At 35.9% G+C, this 17,768-nt stretch overlaps 1 protein-coding gene across 7 annotated transcripts in view; it reads right to left on the bottom strand.

Moving 5' to 3' along the window:
- The window catches only part of FUT8 (fucosyltransferase 8), a 324,832-nt gene that overhangs the window by 275,421 nt on the left and 31,643 nt on the right, over positions 1-17,768 (bottom strand). For 4 of the 7 annotated variants that reach the window (XM_036120194.2, XM_036120190.2, XM_036120191.2 and 1 more), the window contains exon 2: positions 1,099-1,196. The exons of the other annotated variants lie outside the window; for them this stretch is intronic. The gene's annotated coding sequence lies outside the window, so the exon portion shown is untranslated. The remainder of the gene's footprint in view (positions 1-1,098; positions 1,197-17,768) is intronic. 7 annotated transcript variants of the gene reach the window in all.

Below are 17,768 nucleotides of genomic sequence, written 5' to 3'. Positions count from 1 at the left end.
TGGCTAAGATGGGGCGGGGGGCACCTGGGTGGCTCAGTCGGTTAAACATCTGCCTTCGGCTCAGGTCATGATCCCAGGGTCCTGGGATAGAGCCCCAAGTCAGGATCCCTGCTCAGCAGGGAATCTGCTTCTCCCTCTGACCCTCCCCTCTCTGGTGCTCTCTCTCAATCTCTCTCTCTCATAAATAAATTCTTTAAAGAAATGGCTAAGATGGTAAATATTATGTTATGTATTTTGTTATAAATATTATGTTATATATAAGTATTTTATCACCAAAAAAAGAAAAAAAGTATGACTAAAATAATCACCCAAAACTGGAAACTCCCGAAATGTCCATAAAGTGGTGAACGGATAAAACAACTATGGTATATCTCCATATGGTAGAACACAGCTCAGCAATTAAAAAAAAAAAAAAGAACAAATTACTAGTACACACAACATGAATGAATCCAAATGCATTATGCTAAGTGAAAGAAGCTAGATTTTAAAAGCTACATACTAAATTATTCTATTTAAATGACATATCAGAAAAGGTAGACTATAGGGACAAAAAACAGATCAGTGGTTGCTAGGAGTTGAGAGGAAAGAGAGGCTGACTACGAAGAGACAACATGAGTGAAGATTATGGGGATGAATATATATTTATCAAAACTCATAGACTGAACACTAAAAACAAATAATAATTTTAATGTATGACTAAAATCTGGACAACAATCAATCCTCTAAAAGTCAGCTACAAAAATGTCCAAAAGCTCTAAGATGAGTTGTTTATTTTCAGCACCAAACATGTCACAAAACAATGCCAAAAGTACAATGTACCATATTCAGCCACAACTTGTTTTTATCCAGCCTCTTAAAGTACAAAGCTATTAAACAAGGAGTAAAACATTTTTTTTTATTTTATGCACTGCAGATTATACATAGTAGGTAGTGCAAAAATGTCTGTTAACTGATACATAATTCAATAGAGTTTAGACTGACTTGGTCTTTCTAATTCACTGCCATGTACATACATAGCTTTAAACACAAAATTATCCATTTCTCAACATATTAACTTATAATTAGAACAGGGAAATGCTGTCCACAAAATATACTAACCTGAATTTGTTCAGTTAATCAATAAAGGCAATAGAACACTTTATCTTGAATGAAAATACCACCTGGGTCATGAGTGGTCTCTTAGCAAAAGCAGCAACCTGGAACAACAAACAAACAAACAAATGAAATTCAGCCCCACTCAAAGTTCAGTTAGAGTACCTTCAGTTATTATACCATTTAAAAAATTCCTTTTTTTCCCCTTATGTCATAACATGTAAAACTTTCACTTTTTAAAAAAGATTTTATTTATTTATTTGAGAGAGAGAGAGTAGGGGGAGGGGCAGAGGGAGAAGTCAGCTCCCCACTGGGCATGGAGCCCAACACAGGGCTTGTTCCCAGGACCCTGGGATCATGACCTGAGCCGAAGGCAGATGCTTAACCGACTGAGCCACCCAGGCGCCCCCATGTAAAACTTTTACATATTCACTTCTGTAAGCAGTGTTTTTCAAATCCCAATAAAGAATGGGTTTTTACTTTATTGTAATCAAACACAGTAACACTTAGTGTCTTAATTTGCTTCATAGTTTATCTTAAAATAAGTCAGCACCTATAAAACTTACTTTGTGAACACAAAATTCTTTAGTTTTGTCTACTTTTTAACACATGGGGCAATCAGAATTCTCTCTCTTTTCAGACTAATGCTCAAAATCTTCTACATCCCTCACACCACAATCAGCTCTACAACCTAATTTCTGACTATCTTCTACAGAGAATTCCATTAAAGCCAACTTAATTTCTTGTTTTTCACAGAACAATTTTGTCATTCTCAGCTGTCACCCTGCAACACACCTTTCCTTGTTTTTAGAACAGGGACTTTTTCTCCCTTATCCTCTTAGTGAATCAACACATATCCATCAATTTTCTCAAAATCGAGCCCCTCCATTTCTCCCTAAGAGCTGACATAATCACTCTGTACTCCATTAATCTTTGCTAGAATATGTTGTTGCCTTATACATGTGCCATCTCATGTGATCTTCTGATAAGGGACCCTATCTACTATTTCTTTTGCCTCCCTAGTATCTACTACCATGTTTGACATATAGAAAGTTGACACGTGAATAGTCTTAATAAAGATTCACACATCAAATGTTCACTGAATATATATGTGCAAGTTCCTAAGTACAAAAACCCAAGAATAATAATATAGCAACACAATACAATCTTCAGAAATACCTCTTTCTGCCAACAACTTTACTGTTGTTACAACGTGAGATTTTGGATTGACATTATTACTAATTGTGAGAAGCAGTCTTTATCCAATGACATCAAAGCCTACTGAAACCAATTTTTGGTAATTAGAAATAATACTGAAGGCATCATCACCAACTCCAACTCCCGCAGCCTAAAGGTAATCCAACTATTTTCACTTTAAATTCAAAAAAAAAAATCTATTCTGAGGCAGAACAGCTTATTAATAAGAACATTCAATAAATTACTCTAAGCTAAAAATAGTAAGCATATTTGTATAGTGCTTTACTATTTACATTATCCCATCTGCTAGATCTAGTTGAAAAAGACAAACCACTGCTAAGTCAACTACTCCAAGGGTCCGTAAACAATTCCTAAATGGCCATTAACTATAAAAATCAGCCAAAGCTCGTTATTCCTTCCTGTAACTTCACCCAAAAGTCTTTACCAACTTCCCGCAATAATCCAGTAGCTTAGGACTTACGCTTCTAGCTATTATGGAGTAACTGGTACCAGATTTACCCTCAGACAGTAAACAACTACAAAACTAGACAAAACATATGACAAACAGTTTATGGACATGGGACAATAATTAGTGTAGATCTGCATTCCATGAGAGAAGAAAACAAGCTAGATAAGCCCTATGAACATCTTGACTTTCTACCAAGAGACATGTTCTAAACACCACTGTAGGCAGGGAGATTCAAAGGATGGCACAGCAATCTACTTAACTTGAAAAGACAAAGATATAAGTTCAGTAAGGTATAGGTGACAGGAATTACCGGAATAATGTACCAGAGAGGAGGGGTTATGCAGAAAAAAGCTCTAGACATCAAGGTAGGGGTCCACTTGATTCTAACTTAATACTAACCTACATACACTTAGAGTGAAATTCCACAAGGCCAGGCAAAAAGCAACTGCTGAGGAGCTTAAAAAAAACAAAACAAACCCCCCCCACACACACACACACACAAAAAAACAATGCAAGGTTCAAACAGAGCTGGAGACATTGGAGGTGCCATCCAACCAGAGTACAGAAAGACTTTGTATACTCTGGGCAATAAGTAGAGACCTCAGCATGGCTAAAAATCAGTCCTAGAATAAAGACTACTCTCTAATGATCCCAAAAGAACTTAAAAACAAACCTTGAAGGAACAACCAGATCCTCAATTTAACATCTGTAACCAGATGATTAGCCAAATGGAAAACCTCATTATTCACAGGGCATCAGGTAAAGTACTCAAAAAGGTTCTGCCTCAGTAGTGGGGCAATTAGATTAAATGGTCCCACTTAACAAAGATTAAAAGCAATACCTTACAGGATCAAATACTTTCCAAGTAACTTCAATACATTCCAGAAAAAGTTTCAAGAATATTTATAGGAATACAAAAATATCCGCACCCAACAAGGTAAATTTACAATGTCTGCTTTTACATGCCTGACAAGCATCAACTGATTTCCAAGCAGGTTTAAAAAAAAAAAAAAAAAAGATTAAGAAAAAGAAAATACAGCCATAATGAGTAAAAATATCAATCAAAACCAGCCTGGACATGACACAGTTGATAGGATTAGGAAACCAGGACATTAAAAGTTGTTATAAATCCCATATGTTCTAGAAGCTAGAAAAAAGGTTGACTATATTTCCAGTAAAGACAGAAAAAAAGACCCAACCCAAACATCTAAAAATGACAACTAGAATGCTGAAGATGCTTTACCTCAGTGAATAAGATTCTCTACTCTGATAGATTCGGGGCTCTATTCCTGGTATTGTATGTGAGCTATGAGTATTGTATTGTTCCTTCAATTCCTTTTGAGTGGCTCTTCCTAGCCTCAAGTAGTTTCCTCACAGGCATGCACTGATTAGTACTCAACTGAATTCTTGAAAGGAACCTCACTGATTAGTACTCAACTGAATTCTTGAAAATTCTCTTGCAGCTCTCTCTTCTCTGATATTCTGCCCTGTGAACTCCAGCTGCCTTGGCTCCCCACAGCCTCCCAGCTCCTTCTCTTCCACTCAGGAAGATTTCTTGATTCCTCCTGGGTTCTACTGACCTGCTCCATGCCTAGAAACTCTCTCCAGGCTAGAGCATTCTTAAGTCTCACTTAATTTATTTCCTGTCGCTCAGGGATCAAAGTCGTTTGCTGCCTGATAGCAAATATCTTAGAAACTGTTGTTTCATATCTTTAATCCAGTTAGTTTTTTTAGGGTGGAAGGATACTAATCCCTATTGGTCCAACTTGGACGGAAGCACTATTTTAATTATTTTGAAGGGGAGCTACGACCTAGATTAATTTTGTGACAGCACCGAATGCTGACATTTTCCAAAAATTAGATGTATTCAATTAACACCACTCATACATTAATAAGTTATCCTAAAGCATATAATAAATGCATAATACGTGGTAGAAAAGAACAGTAACCATGAAAGTGAAATAGGCAAAGACCAGCTGAGCACAAAGAACAAACAGGACCCAGTAATCAAAAATAATAAAAAGCTATTTGTTGGATGCATATTTAACAGCCAATGCAATTAATCTAGAGAGTAAGGTCTTCTACCTAAAAATGAGGAAAGATTACCCACAGCACGTTGCTGAAGTTGCAGGTGGTCAAGATCAAAAACAAATGATAGGTAATTCCCAAGTTGCTTACCAAGAGGCTTTTGATATAAGCAAGAAAGAGATGCAACCCACACACCCAATCTGCCTGAGGCTGGCTCTTAACTTTTCTGTTTCACTGTAAGATCCTTAGTAATCCAAGCTTGCCTACACACTAGCTAAAATGGCTTTTGATGAGGCCACTTCAGAACCTGATACAGTGAATGAAGCCTCATCCAAAGACAGCACCTTCATCATGCAGTTGCTTAGAGACAACCTAACATTATGGACATCAGACAGTGCAGGAGAAGAATATGATGCTGCAGAAGGGGCAGAAAACTTAGGTGCATACAGGCTGTCATCCTTCTCCCCCTTAAGAAACCTTTTTACACATCTCCATTCCTTATTCCATTTGAATTTCCTATAGCAAAGAAACCCATTCATGTGTATGGAATCAAATGTTTATAGTCTCTTCACACTGCAGCTTTGGGAAAACTCCATTCCTTGATTTGTGTTTGCCTTGGCCTTCCTGGTGTGCAGTTACTGCTGTAGAAAAGTATTAATAGCTTCATTTCATATAAATGTAAGTAACTTCTAAACATTTATGTAGAGGACTAAAAACGTATCTGGTATTTAAGTAATCTGAACTAGTTCTGCAAGTTATTGGGTTTTGTATTACTGTGAAGATATGAAAATGTAGTTCATTATCACTTAAAGAGTATTCTACATAACTTAATTTCTATTTTCCCTCTCTTACTTTTTTCGAGGGTTTCCTTTTAGTAAGCAACTTTTCCATGCTCTTAATGTATTCCTTTTTGGTAGGAATCCAGAAGTATGAGATTAAATGGAAAAGCATTTGACATTTCTGGGCCAGATATCACAAACAGAAATGCCTCCTGTATCCTGTATATGATGGAGGTCTTGTATGTCTATCACAACAGAAGTTTCCTTATTCAATCATTTGCTGCTATTTAAGTTGACAACTTCCCTTCCTAATAAAATTTACTTAAACCTCCTGCCTTTGTGGTTCTGGTATTCACTGTACTATGTAACAGAAGTAGTAATGTTGCCACTAGAATGCAAGCATTGCTTTTGGCAAATTGAAGTGCAAGTCATTTCTTAATATACTAGAGAAAGGGAAAATAAATTAAAGTACACAAGTCCACACCAAAAACGTGAGTACTTTTCCATGCAGATTTGTCCATATGTGAGAGGGTGTCCAGTTTGTCTAGTATTGTTATTTAGAGAGTTGGACCACTATTGTGTGGTCACCGACTGTAGTCCCAAAATAGCCTTATGAAATGTTATGCCTTATTTAACAGAACAGTAACATACAATAAAAAAAAAGTAAAGAGATCCTTTTATAGTTGTTATTCTTTCAACTAGTCTGAAATCAGAAGGCAAAATACTAAAATTTCCATCAGTTATAATACCATCATTCCTTTTAAATTCCCATGGTAATTTGAATTTCTAAATCTTTTTCAACTTGCCTTAACACTACCTTTCGCTGTTTTCCCTACCCCATCTCCACAAGATTGTGTACACCATGAGAGCCAAAACCATGTGTATTCATTTTTATATCCTTTAGTGGTTTCTAACACACTGCCGTCTTGACACCCATTAGTATTTAACATTTTCTGCTCACCAATATCCCTTTTACCCATCTCACAAGGATATTGCAAGGATCAAACAGAGTAATATTTGTGACAGTACTTTGCAAAATAAAAATGTCTTGCAGATGTCAGATGAATTTTATTTCATTATCTATGGCTATCCTAAATCTTAGCTGGCAAGTAGTAGAATGCTCCATGGAACGAAAGCAGAACTGGCCCTCATGATTAGCATGAGTTTGATGGTAGCTCCACAGCCTCCTTTACTCTGTCCCCTTTTCTACAGGTTCTAGAGTCCACTTAGTCATCATCCCAACAGCATCCCAACCCCCACATCATCTGGCATTTTTTATGGTTTCCAGCACCAGCTCCAGTTCTAGCTCCCAGTCTATAGTTCATAATGACTGGCCTTTTTGCTACAATCTTCAACCAGGCCCTTCCCTTACTGGATAAGATACAGAGAAAAAAATCAACAAGGCAGAGGCTTATGACCTAACATTATCTCTGTAATGTTGAATAAAAAAATCACTTGTGCCTTTTTTTTAAAATGCCAGTATAAATATGTAACCTTGCCTTAGCTGCATGGTAAGTAGGATATGAGGAGCTCAGGATGTCATGACTTTCAAGATTATTGTGACTTTCAAGAATACATTCTGGCATTGAGGAAAGAATCTTAAAACAGAAATGAAGAAGAGTCTTTGAATCTAGTCCCAGCTCTGAATATCAATTTACTACATGATTTTGGATGTAACATATCACTTGCCTAGACTTCTAGTTATTCTTCTACAAATGAAAGAACTGGAAAAAATTCTAAAAGTCTCTTGCAGCTCTAAAATTCTGGGAGTAAAAGCCTAAACTATACCTTGTAGGAGCCATTAAAATTCTTGGGTTTATATACCAATTCATCTTTATGCCTTACTACTAAACAAGCCCTCTTCCCCAACAACATTCTAAATAATTCATCTTGACAAGATATGATTTGAGTAACCAGTTCTAGAAGCAACTGTTTTCCTTAATCTTTTGCTTAAAAATTTTCCAGTCCAAAAACTGATTTTTTTTCATTATTACAAAACAGAGATGTTTTCCTCTAACTTTACCATCAAATACAGTGATTACACCTCCCTGATTTACTGGAAACTGAAAAATACAGCTTATATTCACCAAATTCAGCAATAAACTCACATAAAATGTACTTTCCCAAACCAGTCTTGGACACCTTCAGTCCCACTACATAAAAAAAATGTTTTTTTAGGGCGCCTGGGAGGCTCAGTCATTCAGCTCAGGTCATGATCCCAGGGTCCTGGGATCGAGCCCTGCATCAGCCTCCCTGCTCTGCGGGAAGCCTCCTTCTCCCTCTCCCACTCCCCCTGCTTGTGTTCCCTCTCTCACTGTCTCTCTCTCTGTCAAATAAATAAATTTTTAAAAAAAAATGTTTTTTTAAATTTTAGAATAGTTTTTTTTATATTACAGACAAGTTGCAACATACAAAGAGTTTCCATACGCGGCACACCCAGATTCCCCTATGGTTAACATTTTGCATTACTACTGAACACTTGTCACAGTTAATGAAAAAAATGTTAATATATTATTACTAATGAAACTCCATACTTTATTCAAATAAATATACTAAATATCAAAAAAAATTTCAAAGCAAACTCTTAAAAAGAGCAATGAAAACATAATACAACATGATGAAAGCCAAACAGGAAACAGAATACACACAGTAAATATAATAAATAATTGTCAGAGCTAAAAATCTAGCATATCAGTGTCAATAATAAATGCAAAGAGCTTAACTCCTCTACTAAAAGAAAAAAAAATTTTAGATTGGCTCATGAAGTAAAATCCAATTGTATATTATATAAGGAACACCTAAAAACAAAGTCATTAAGAAACATTGAAAGGAAAAAGATATGAGCAAAGGTATAATGGGCAAATACAATCAAAAAGAAAACAGAGGTTATGATGTTAATAACTGACAAGGTAGAATTCAAGCCCAAAAAACACCTAGCAAGACAAAATAGGGCTTTTTCTATGTTAAAGGACAAATTAACAATGAGGAAGATAAATCAGTTACAAATACTTTTGCACCAAATAACCCTGTCACAAGCTTTATAAAACAAAAATCTACAATAGCTGTACAAAAAAATTAATAAAAACAGAGTAATAGTAGGTGAAGCTAAAGAAGACCAAAGCAATGTAATCAGTAAGGTACATTATTGTAACATACTGAACTTGCTATATTGAATTTTGTATATTGATAGAGAAAACAATCTCTTTTCGTGTGGACATGGACTATTCACAAAAACTGATCATATATAAGGTCATACAGAAAATCTCAGTAAGTTCACAATAGTAAAAATACCACAAATTATGTTTTCTGATCACAGTGCAATAAAACTACATATGAAAAATAACAAAAAGCCCTTACTCCTGCAGGTTAAAAACTGTTATCTTAAACAACTTTTGAATGAAATGGAAAAAAACAAAATTGTATAATACATAAAGATAAATTCCAAATGGATTAGAGATCAAAATATAAAAATTGAAACCATGAAAGTCCTGTAAGAAAACATAAATGATTTCAAGTATAACCTGGGAATGAGAAAAGTCAGTCTAGCTAGCAGTGATTCAAAATCCAAAAGCAAAAGATACAATTTTTAACTGACATATTCAACAAAAACTATTTTTTAAAGTAGGCATGGCCAAACTTAACTGCCTCCTAACATACAGAGTTTGTAGTATGAGTATAACCAAATTAATTGCCTGCATCAGCCCTTTTATAGAGGAATATAATGGAATTCCATAACATTCATAACGTAAAGACTACAATCCAAATTTATTTGACATATAAAGGTCAAGAAAATAAGACCAAACAACAAAAAAATACGTAAATACCAACCTTATAGAATCAGATGTTAGTATCAATAAACAAGGATTTTAAAAGAGCTTTTACAATTATGCCCAATGAATAAAGGAAAATATGCTCATAAAGAAATAGAATCCACAGAAAAACAACCAAATAGAAATTCTAGAACAGTAAAAGAGTATCTACAATAAGGAGCACACACTGGAAATGATATAGGAAAGAGTCAGTGAACCTAAAGTTTGATCAATAAAAACAACTTTCTCAGAACTTTTATAACTGAAGTGTGTACCCTTTGGCCAACATCTCATTTCCGTCATCCCCCAGCCCCTGGTAACCACCATTTCACTGTTTCTAGGAGTTCAGCTTTTTCAGATTCCACATATGCAATTCAAGTACCTATACTGTATGATACACAGTTACTTGTCTCTCTCTGACTTATTTCACTTAGCATATAATGCCCTCAATGTCCATCCATGTTGTCACAAATGATAGGATTTCCTTCTTTCTCATAGCTGAACATTCCATTGTATATATATTATGTACATCCCCTTTATCCATTCGTCCACTAACAGATATCTTGGCTATTGTGAATAATGCTGCAAAGAACATGGGAGTGCAAGTATCTCTTCAAGATCCAGTTTCACTTCCTTGGATATATACCCAGAAGTAGGATTGCTGGATCATATGGTAGCCCTATTTTTAACTTTCTGAGGAAACTCCGTACTGTTTTCCATGGTGGGTGTCTAATTTACATTCCCACCAATAGTTCACAAGAGTTCCCTTTTCTCCACAGCCTTGCCAACACTTGTTATCTCTTGTCTTTTTGATAACAGCCATTATAATAGGTGGAGGTTATATCTCATTGTGGTTTTGATTTGTATTTCCCTAGTGATTAGTAATGTCAAGCATCTTTTCATGTAACTAAGCCATTTGTAGGTCTTCTATGGAAAAATGTCTATTAAGTTCCTCTGCCTATTTTATAACTGGATTAAAAAATTTTTGCGATTGAGTAGTTTAGTTATTCATATATTTTGGATATTAAATCCTTATCAAATATATGACTTGGAAATATTTTCTCCCATTCCATGGTTGAGGTAAGTTCCTTCTTCTACACTCAATTTGTTGACAGTTTTTATCATGAAAAGGATGTTATGTTTTGTCAAATACTTTTAATGCATCTATTGAGATGATAAGATCTTTATCTTTCATTCTATTAACTTGGTGTATCACATTTATTGACTTGTGTATGTTGAATCATCTTTGCATCCCAGGGGTAAATTCCACTTGATCATAGTGTATGATCCTTTGAATATATTGTTGAAATTTGGTTTGATAATATTTTGTTAAAGATTTTTACATCTACGTTCATCAGGAATACTGGTGTAGGTTTCTTTACTTTATATTGTCCCTGACTGGCTTTGGTATAAGGGTAATACTGGCCTTGCAATATGAGTTCAGGAGTATTTCTTCCTCTTAGAATTTTTATAGAGTTTGAGAAAGATTGATATTAACTCTTCTTTAAACATCTGGTAGAATTCACCAGAAAAGCCATCTGGGACTAGAGTTTTATTTGTTGAAAGGTTTTTGATTACTGATTAAATCTCCTTACTAGTAATTGGTCTGTTCAGATTTTCAATTTTCATGATTCAGTCTTGGTAAGTTGTATGTTTCTGAGAATTTATCCATTTCTCTAAGTCGTCCGATTTGTTGGCATATAATTGTTCATAGCCATCTTATGATCCTTTGCATGTCCATGGCACCAGTTATAACACCTTCTCTTTCATTTCTGATTTTGAATCCTCTCCCTTTTTTCCTTGGTGAGTCTAGCTAAGGGTATGTCTATTTTATCTTTTTAAAGAAAACAGTTCTTAGTTTCACTGATCTTTTCTATTGTCTTTTTAGTCTCTATTTCATTTATTTCTACTCTGATCTTTAGAATTTCCTTCTCCCTATTAACTTTGGATTCAGTTTGTTCTTCTTTTTTCTAGTACCTTGAGGTATAAAGTTAGGTCATTTATTTGAGCTTTTTTTTTTTTTTAATGTTATTTTATTATGTTAGTCACCATACATTACATCATTAGTTTTTCTTTTTTTTTCTTTTTTTTAAATTTTATTGTTATGTTAGTCACCATACAATACATCATTGGTTTTTGATGTGGTGATCCACGATCCACTGTTTTCGTATAACACCCAGTGCTCCATGCAGTGCGTGCCCTCCTTAATACCCATCACCGGGCTAACCAATCCCCCCTCCCCCCTCCCCTCTAAAATCCTGTTTGTTTCTCAGAGTCCATAGTCTCTCATGGTTCATCTCTCCCTCCAATTACCCCCCCCCCATTTTTCCCTTCCTTCTCCTAATGTCCTCCATGCTATTCCTTATGTTCCACAAATAAGTGAAACCATATGATAATTTACTTTCTCTGCTTGACTTATTTCACTTAGCATAATCTCCTCCAGTCCCATCCATGTTGATGTAAAAGTCGGGTATTCATCTTTTCTGATGGCTGAGTAATATTCCATTGTATATATGGACCACATCTTCTTTATCCATTCATCTGTTGAAGGGCATCTCGGCTCTTTCCACAGTTTGGCTATTGTGGACATTGCTGCTATGAACACTGGGGTGCATATGGCCCTTCTTTTCACTACATCTGTGTCTTTGGGGTAAATACCCAGGAGTGCAATTGCTGGGTCATAAGGTAGCTCTATTTTTAAATTTTTGAGGAACCTCCACACTGTTTTCCAAAGTGGCTGTACCAACTTGCATTCCCACCAACAGTGTAAGAGGGTTCCCCTTTCTCCACAACCTCTCCAACATTTGTTGTTTCTTTCCCTGTCCATTTTTGCCATTCTAACTGGTGTAAGGTGGTATCTCAATGTGGTTTTGATTTGGATCTCCCTGATGGCTAATGATGATGAACATTTTTTCATGTGTCTGTTAGCCATTTGTATGTCTTCTTCAGAGAAGTATCTTTTCATATCTTCTGCCCACTTTTTGACTTGATTATTTGTTTTTTGGGTGTTGAGTTTGAGAAGTTCTTTATAGATCTTGTATACCAGCCCTTTACCTGTAGTGTCATTTGCAAATATTTTCTCCCATTCAGTGGGTTGCCTCTTTGTTTTGTTGACTGTTTCCTTTGCTGTGCAGAAGCTTTTTATCTTGATGAAGTCCCAAAAGTTCATTTTTGCTTTTGTTTCACTAGCTTTTGGAGATGTATCTCGAAAGAAGTTGCTGTGGCCGATGTCAAAGAGGTTACTGCCTATGTTCTCCTCTAGGATTTTGATGGATTCCTGTCTCACATTGAGGTCTTTCATCCACTTTGAGTTCATCTTTGTGAATGGTGTTAGAGAATGGTCGAATTTCATTCTTCTGCATGTGGCTGTCCAATTTTCCCAGCACCTTTTATTGAAGAGACTGTCTTTTTTCCACTGCATGTTTTTTCCTGCTTTGTCAAAGATTATTTGACCATAGAGTTGAGGGTCCATATCTGGGTTCTCTATTCTGTTCCATTGGTCTATATGTCTGTTTTTGTGCCAGTACCATGCTGTCTTGGTGATCACAGCTTTGTAATATAGCTTGAAATCAGGCAACGTGATGCCCCCAGCTTTGTTTTTCTTTTTCAACATTTCCTTGGTGATTCGGGATCTTTTCTGATTCCATACAAATTTTAGCATTGTTTGTTCCAGCACTTTGAAAAATGTCATTGGAATTTTGATTGGGATGGCACTGAAGGTATAGATTGCTCTGGGTAGCATAGACATTTTAACAATGTTTATTCTTCCGATCCATGAGCATGGAATATTTTTCCATCTTTTTGTGTCTTCTTCAATTTCTTTCATGAGTGTTTTGTAGTTCCTAGAGTATAGATTCTTTACCTCTTTGGTTAGGTTTATTCCGAGGTATCTTATGGTTTTTGGTTTTATTGTAAATGGAATTGTTTCTCATCCTAAGGGGGAAATACATAGCCATCCAAGCCTCACTCAAAAAAAAAGAAAAATCCCTAATTCCCCAACTAACTCTACACCTTAAAGAACTAGAGAAAAAGCAAGAAACGATGCCTAAGCCACACATTAGAAGAGAAATAATTAAGATTAGAGCAGAGATCAATGAATTAGAAACCAGAAACACAGTAGATCAGATCAACGAAACTAGAAGTTGGTTCTTTGAAAGAATTAATAAGATCGATAAACCACTGGCCAGACTTACCCAAAAGAGAAGAGAAAGGACCCAAATTAATAAAATTATGAATGAAAGGGGAGAGATCACGACTAACACCAAAGAAATAGAAACAATTATTAGAAATTATTATCAACAACTATATGCCAATAAATTGAGCAATCTGGATGAAATGGAGGCCTTCCTGGAAACCTATAAGCTGCCAAGACTGAAACAGGAAGAAACTGACAACCTGAATAGGCCAATAACCAGTAACGAGATTGAAGCAGTGATCAAAAACCTCCCAAAAAACAAGAGTCCAGGGCCTGATGGATTCCCTGGGGAATTCTACCAAACATTCAAAGAAGAAATAATACCTATTCTACTGAAGCTGTGTCAAAAAATAGAAACAGAAGGAAAACTTCCAAACTCATTCTATGAGGCTAGCATTACCTTAATCCCCAAACTAGGCAAAGACCCCATCAAAAAGGAGAATTTCAGACCAATATCCCTGATGAATATGGATTCCAAAATCCTCAACAAAATCCTAGCTAATAGGATCCAACAATACGTTAAAAGGATCATCCACCTCGACCAAGCGGGATTTATCCCTGGGATGCAAGGATGGTTCAACATTCGCAAATCAATCAATGTGATAGAACACATTAATAAGAGGAGGGAGAAGAACCATATGGTCCTCTCAATTGATGCAGAAAAAGCATTTGACAAAATACAACATCCTTTCCTGATTAAAACTCTTCAGAGTATAGGGATAGAGGGAACATTCCTCAAGTTCATAAAATCCATCTATGAAAAACCCACAGCGAATATCATCCTCAATGGGGAGAAGCTGAGAGCCTTTCCCTTAAGATCAGGAACACGTCAAGGATGCCCACTCTCGCCACTATTGTTCAACATAGTATTAGAAGTCCTAGCAACAGCAATCAGACAACAAAAAGAAATAAAAGGTATTCAAATTGGCAAAGAAGAAGTCAAACTCTCTCTTTTCACAGATGACATGATACTTTACGTGGAAAACCCAAAAGACTCCACCCCCAAATTACTAGAACTCATACAGCAATTCAGTAATGTGGCAGGATACAAAATCAATGCACAGAAATCAGTTGCTTTCTTATACACTAACAATGCAACTGTAGAAAGAGAAATTAGAGAAACGATTCTTTTTTTTTTTTTTTTTAAGATTTTATTTATGTGACAGAGAGAGACACAGCGAAAGAGGGAACACAAGCAGGGGGAGTGGGAGAGGGAGAAGCAGGCTTCCCGCCGAGCAGGGAGCCCGATGCGGGGCTCAATCCCAGGACCCTGGGGATCATGCCCTGAGCCGAAGGCAGACGCTTAACGACTGAGCCACCCAGGTGCCCCTGAGCTCTTTTTACTTAATGAGGGTGGTGTTTCTTGCTATGAACTTTCCTCTTAGAACTGTTTTTACTGTATCTCTTAGGTTTTGGTATGCTGTATTTCCATTTGCATTTGTCTCAAGGTAATTTTTTATTTGACTGGTTGTTCAGTAGTATGTTATTTCATCACCTGAATCTTCCAGTTTTCTTTTTGTAATGGATTTCTAGTTTCATACCATGTGGTCAGAGAAGATGCTTAATATAGAAAAGCTGTTTTGTATGACAGAATAATAGCAGACAAATGTTATTATAAATTTGTCAAATTTCATAAAATATACGACACAAAGAATGAACTCTAATGTAACTATGGACTTTAGTTAGTAATAATGCATTAATATTGGTTCATCAATTATAACAAATGTGTCACTCTAAGATGTAAATAACATGGAGGGAACAGGGGAGCAGTGGGTATAATTAGAGAACTCTGTACTTTCTGATAAATTTTTCTGTAAACTTAAAAGTTCTCCAAAAAAGATTAAATATTTTTTTAAAAGACGCTATAAGCAAAATCAAAAGACAGGTGAAAAATTGACAGAAAATATATACAACATACATTACAGATAAAAATCTAATATCCCTAGCATAGAAAGAATTCTTAAAAGCTGAGAGAAAATGAAACCCAAAACCTGATAGAGAAATTGGCAACAGATAATTCAGATAATAAAACACCCTAAAACTGCCCTTAAACATACAAAAAATGTTCAACCTCACTCATTACATTGATATGCCACTTTTTACCTATCCCCCAAAATTTTAAATATAATATTCTGCTGCCAAAACTACAGGAAAACAGGTACTCTCATAAATTGCTGGTGATAAGGTAAACTAGTACAATGCTAATGGAGAAAAATTTAGCAACATCTTATAAAACTTATAGGGTATTTAACTTCTGACTTAGCAATTTCACTTCTAGAAATTTACCCTACAAAAAACCCCCAAAAGTATACAAGCATATATGCACAAAGTTATTCATTGCAGCATTGCTTTTAATCAAATTAATAGAAACCTTAAATGCGAAAAATCCTAAATTGGAGCATGGCTGAGTAAACTATTACATCCATACAATCAAGTACTATGCAACTATAGATAGATGAGGAAGATATGTGACTACCAGGATATATTAAGAAAAAAAAGTAAAGAGCAAAGAATATTTATTGTATGTAAACTTTTGAGTATGAAGGGGAATTAAGAAAATATCCATGGATCAGGATAAAATAAATTAAAGATTAAACAAGAAAACTGTAAGACTGGTCACTAGCAAGGAATGTATATCAGTATCTGTGGCTGCTGTAACAAATTACCACAAACCTGGCAGCCTAAAACAAATTTACTCTCAACAGTTCTGAAGGCCAGAAATCCACAATCAGTTTCACTGAGCCGAAAGTAAGGTTTAAAAGGGCCTCACTCCCTTAGGAGTCTCTAGGAAGGAATCTGTTCCTTGTCTCTTCCAGCCTCTGGTGCCTGCCCACATTCCTTGGCTTGTACCTACATCATTATAATCTCTACCTCTATGATCATACTGCCTTCTCTTCTTCTATGTCAAGTCTCCCTCTGCTTTTCTCTTATAAGAATATATGTGACTGTATGTAGGACCTACCCAGGGTAATGTCTCCATCTCAAAAACCTTACCTCACTTTAATCACATCTACAAAGACCCTGTTTTCATACAAGATAACATTCACAGGTTCCAGAGATTAGTGTATGCATGTCTCATGCATGTCTTTTAGGAGGTCATTTTTCAGAGGGTGTATGAAAATGGAGTGGAAGAGATGGGGGAATGACATTTGGGAATACTTTTTTATAGAGTTCTGGACTCCCGTTAATGAACTCTTATAGTTCTCGACCATATGAGTGTTTCACATACCCCAAAAAATACATAAAATCAACAAGTATAGAAAAGGGCTAGCCCTTAAAGTAGTATATAAACAGAAGGAACCAGACCTAAAGTATTTCAAATAATTAACACATCACCACTGAAAGAAAAATAGGGCCACTGGAGAGAACTGAAGTGACTTTTTTTTTTTTTAAAGATTTTATTTATTTATTTGTCAGAGAGAGAGAGTACAAGCAGGGGGAGTGGCAGGTAAAGGGAGAAGCAGGCTCCCTGCCGAGTAAGGAGCCTGATTCGGGGCTCAATACCAGGACCCTGAGCATGACCTGAGCCAAAGGCAGACACTTAACCAACTGAGCCACCCAGGTGTTCCCTGAAGTAACTTTTGAGCATGGTATTTTGTCTATACTCTCAAGCTGAAAACAAAACTAACATTAGTGTGTTTTACCACTGGAATGGGTTATCAATTTTAAGGCTATCTTTTATGCATTCTAAGATTAATTGAATAAGCAAATGTATCGTAAATAATTAGAGGCAGGTGTCTCGCTGTCAGCAAAGGGAATTAGAAATACTTGAAAAATTAAGTTTGGAATGAATCCTGGGGTACTGGATTGAAAATGGAGCTATCAACTTGAGTTCAGTTATAAATGTACATATATAGAAATATAAATGGATATGAATGTGTCAGCATGTATATTTTCCTTACTCTATCTAGAGGGCCTGGAAGCAATGACACCCCAGTGACAATGAGCACAATAACTAACACCCAGACCTTTTATCTAAATACTCTTCTCCACTAAGAGGATTGAGACTTCTTGGGAAAATTGCTGATTTCACCTCAGCAGCTGGGATAGATATTCTGGGCCAGAATATCTTGTGCCAGAAACTAAGGAAATGCTCAAAGAATCATGGAAATATGCCTTAAGAACACATGAGTTGGTCTAAAGGGACCAGATCTATGACAATCTGAGAATCAAAATAAATGATAGTAATTTGATAGCAT

This window comes from Halichoerus grypus, chromosome 8 (assembly GCF_964656455.1).
Source record: "Halichoerus grypus chromosome 8, mHalGry1.hap1.1, whole genome shotgun sequence".
Taxonomy (NCBI): domain Eukaryota; kingdom Metazoa; phylum Chordata; class Mammalia; order Carnivora; family Phocidae; genus Halichoerus; species Halichoerus grypus.
Note: the sequence above shows the minus strand (reverse complement) of the source record. Positions and strands in the feature narration are given on the sequence as shown.